The following is a 4,556-nucleotide window of genomic DNA, read 5'->3' as shown; positions in this document are numbered from 1 at the left end:
GCAGCCGCCGAGCCCCGCTCCTGCCCCGGGCCGCGGCCGTCGAGCAGCCCCGCAGCGCGGCCGAGCTGCTCCTCCCGGCCCGGGGCCGGCCCGGCCGCAGCCTCCTGCCTGCGCTGAGCTCCCCTCTGCCCGGCCGCTGCCTGGCCCTGTCCGGTCACTGCCTGACCCTGCCGGCTCCTGTCCGCCCTGTACAACCCCTGTCCCGCTGCTGCCCGACCCTGCCCGGCCCCTGCCCAGCCCACACAGGTGCGTACCTGCCAGCAGCTTGGGGCTGGCTTGTCCCGGGGTGGATCTGGGGAACAGAGCAGACCCCAGGCTAGCTGTGAAGAGGAACCTTCCCACATCTCCCTCACAGGGCTTTCCAAAGGAAGAAGTTCCTGGGGTTAAAATTCACCATAACATTGAAATAATGAGAAGTTTCATCAACTTTTTTGATGAACCTACCTGGCTTGATCACATGAATCCTCCTGCCAATGCAGTCCCATGGACTCCATGTCTGTCTGTCTGCAGCCTGGTTCAGCCTCCCCTCCCCAGCCCGGTGCTGCCTGCCTGTGCCTCAGCAGTACAGTCTTTCTCTCTCAACATCTATCCATTTGTGTTTGTCTCTATGCACTCCCTCTGCCCATGGCATTGCCCTCTCTCTCCCAATATTCACTCCCTCCTTCTCCCTTCCTGCCCCTATGCCTGGATCCTGTGGCTGTCCAAGTGTTGTGTGTGGAGGTGAAGTCTGGTGGTTGCACCCTGCTCTGGCAGCTCTTAGCCCTGCCTGAAGGCAGATGAGAGATCTGACATGCAGCAATACTGTCAGCCCAGAGCAGAAGCAAGGGGAATGGTGGAAGGGGGGGTCTCTGGTGCTTGCTGGAGAGAGGATGGCARCTGTGAGAGGGATGAAGGATAAGAGGGTGCTTGGTCTTGCTCAGAGTCAAGTGACCTCTCAAGGGAACAGTGGGTGTTTATCCAGTCCAGAAAACCCAGCCCTAGCAGTGTGTGTAAGGAAGGTTATACACAGTCCTGCTGTTCCAAGGGTGCAGAGGTAGAGACAGGGCAGTGTCACACAATTTTTCTGGTCCCTTTTCCACTCACCCTCTAGCTTTACAGATCCTGCATACAGTATCCTCTGTGACATCCCTTCTCACAGGGATCCTGCTGGGCACCTTGGGTCTGACAGGGCCACCAAGTGTCAAAAGGAAAAGAAAAATCTAATCTAATCTCAGTGTTACCAGAGAGGCTGAAGTGCCACAAACAAGATGCTAACTCAGGTCTGGGCATGTGCAAATAAAGGTCAGATCCAGTGACAGGAGACTTTGAAAGCAGCTGTCACCATGCATGTTTCTGTCCAGATTCACACACAGACCATCAGACAGCAGTGCATGTGCAGGCAGAAGGCTGCTAAACTAGACAGGGTGCAGCACATCACTGGCTCATGCACAGGGATGAAGGAGAGGCTCCACTGGTCTGGATCCTGACTCTGGAGTCTCCTTGGTGGAAGAACCACATTAGCTCTGTGGTGCTGCCAGTAAAGCTCTATCTCTGAAGACCTGATAGATGGGAGAGGGTGCATGAGCGATCCCTGCATACAACAGTCCATGCAGGCCTTCCTACTTGTCAAAGCATCCTATACATATATGAGGGACCTCTGATCCCAGTAGTGTAGCCTGCCAACATGGTGATGCTCTCTGACTATCCACAAATATGAACAGGCAGGAGCTGTGAAGTCTTTTTGCCTTCTGCTTTCTGTCAGCACAGCTCTCTGAGTCATGGTGTCCCCTCTGCTGCCTGCAGAGATTGCAGCATTAGGTGATGGGCAGAGAAGAGCTGCTGCCAGAGAGGTTCACTGGAAGCTTTCTTTACACTTGAGGCTCAAGCAGAATGATTGCAAAGGGGAATTGTTCCTCCTGGGTAGTCTGCTGTGTGCCCAGCCCCTTTCTCTCCTCTTCAGATAACAGCCCATGGACTCACTAACTCATGCCTGCCAGAAGCTTTTGTTAGGGGACTTCATCTTTCTTTTCTTCTGCCAGGCTCTTCCTGGTGACCCCCCACCCCCACCCCTTTTTATTTCTGCTCATTCACTACATTCCAGTAGATCAAAGAAGGAAAGTTGGAGAGATCAGTTCAATCCCTAGCTCTAGAATTAGCTGTTCTTGAGGGAGCTAACATCATGGCAGGCTGTTTTTTTGCGGCAATGAACTGCCTCCAGACTCTGCCTCAGAACATGTCCCAAAGGCTGGCGACCCTGGGGGTTAGACCTGGGCACGCTCTGCTTCTGCACACCATGCAGAGAGGCACCTGGGGAAAATCAGATAAGACTCTCCTCTTTGAGGGTCTCAGCAGGTAGTTTTCCACACCTTCAGGAAGCTCAAGACCTGAGCCCAGGGCCCAAGGACAGCACATGGCTAGCAAGTTCAGTAAGGAGCACAGAAATTCCTTTTCCAGCACATGCAGCCAGTTCTGATCTCATTTCTCACACTTGTAACCACTGACATGACTGCTGGAGCAGCACAACAGTTGTTCCAAGCCAACCCAAAGATTCATCTAGCCCTGGATCCTGGGTGTTTGTCTAGGAAAGGTAGATAAGAAACAGATCAAGTAAACAGCATTTCCTCCACATCATTTCCATGCCTATCAGGGTTTAACATACCTTTATTAACTCCCCCTCAGAAACCTTCTCTTTTCCAAGCAGACACTACAGTCAATGCACCAGATGCCACTGGAAACTAACCTCAGAGACTCTCTCTCCAGCAAGGTCTGTGTCCAAGAAGCTCTATCTCTGTGGCTTTTCAAAGATGACCCACAGTTTTTCCTTCTGACTTTCTGCCTCTAACCAAAAACTCTTGCAACAGTCCTCCTAATTCCCATGTCTGCAATCAAAAAACACCTCAGTGAAGACTTTTTAGAGGATTGCCCTGCCTACCACGTGGTTTGGTGCCCCAGGCAGTTGCCTCCAGACTCCAGCTGTTTTTATTACCTAAGTAGGTTTGATTGCTCCTTCATTTGTGCCTAAATGAGAGCCCTTGGCACCCTCATGAGCTTTAATGGGGTCTATGTGTTCTAGCTACCTGATGGCAGTGATTGTCAGCTTCCAGCATAATATTGACATAGAGCAGAGGGGATACGGCTTTCCAGGCCTCCACAAAAGGATCCATTTGAAATGGCGCACATGTTGCTTTCTGCAAAACGACGGAGCACAGAGGCAGCAGAGGCCCTAACCATGCAAACAGCTGTGCTGGTTGGAAATGGCTCTATCCGCAGATGACTGTTGGCATTTTCCTCTCATCTGTGGAGGTGCAGATGAACTGACCACGTTCACTTTGTGAGAGCCTTGTACATGTTTTACAGCAGTGGCTGGTAAAGGTGGTTGTGCTGCTGGTGCGCAGCTGACAGGGGTGTCACTTCCATTTGGTATGGGTACAGCCATTAGGAGACAGCTACTTGCCTCCTAATTCACCTGTCAGGATAAACTTTTGATGCCAGCAAGACAGGGCCCAGTGCTCCGCCACATCAATAAGGGAAAAAGTCAGGAGGAGGAACATGGCTCCTGGAAAACACTCTGTGAGATGATGCAGAGATCAGGAAATCAATGAGTATCCACTCATTGGTTCTTCTCCCATCTAGTCAGTGAAACTTGTAAGGAGTCCCCGTTCTCCAATCCATGCTTTCTTCCTCATAGTCCTTTCCAGAGCCTGAGCAGGCACAGGATGGTGGAATCAGCCAAAAAGGACAAATTCTAGTGTGCTGGAAATTTTATTTTTACACTTAATTTCAGCTCAAAATGAACCAAATCAAACCTTTTTTTTAATTTATTTTTTAATACCCCACAAACCAGTCTTGATAAGGAACTCACTGTGGAAGAAGGAAGGAGGCAGGTTGGGAAGAAAATATGTGTCTCCAGGGCTCTCCAGCCATTGAGGTATAGTGACTTTCTCACTATCAGCAGCCACCCCAGTCCCAGCTTGCAGCTCTGCTTGGCACTGAGCCTTTTGATATGCCTGGCCTCTGGCAGCGTCCTTGCTGTCCCAGGGCCATGGCTCCTGAAAGCACAGCTCCTTGGTCCTACTGGGCCACTTGGCAGCTCCAACATAACTCACCACTGTCTGTGGAAACCCTGGGGAGGATCCGTCTATCAAAATTAAGCTGTTTGAGGATTAAATGTTTCAGTCTCATTGGAATTTACATTTTCTGATGAAAATTAGTTTTGTCAGAAAATTTGTAAGATGCTCTACCTGCAACTGGACTGCACATTGTGAGCAGAGTGATAGTTTAAATTGCCTGCCTGGATGCAGGAAGGGAAAAATCAAGCCCCAAGCATTTTTTAACAGATGCACTAAACTCTACAAGCTGATGTATTTCTGAGATAGACCCATGGCATTGAGGAGAACAGTTCTACTGCACAGTGTACTTATTCCGGTTTAAAACTGGTGTGAGATCAGAAACACGACCAGGACAAGCCAAAGTGATCTCCCATGCAACTCTCTGGCAAACACTGGCATTACAGAAGATTCAACAGTGGCTAGATTCTGTGCATTTCACCATGCAGAGTTGGAAATAGAAAAAGAAAT

This window comes from Apteryx rowi, unplaced genomic scaffold, assembly GCF_003343035.1.
Source record: "Apteryx rowi isolate R43461 unplaced genomic scaffold, aptRow1 scaffold_942, whole genome shotgun sequence".
NCBI classification, from domain to species: domain Eukaryota; kingdom Metazoa; phylum Chordata; class Aves; order Apterygiformes; family Apterygidae; genus Apteryx; species Apteryx rowi.
Note: the sequence above shows the minus strand (reverse complement) of the source record.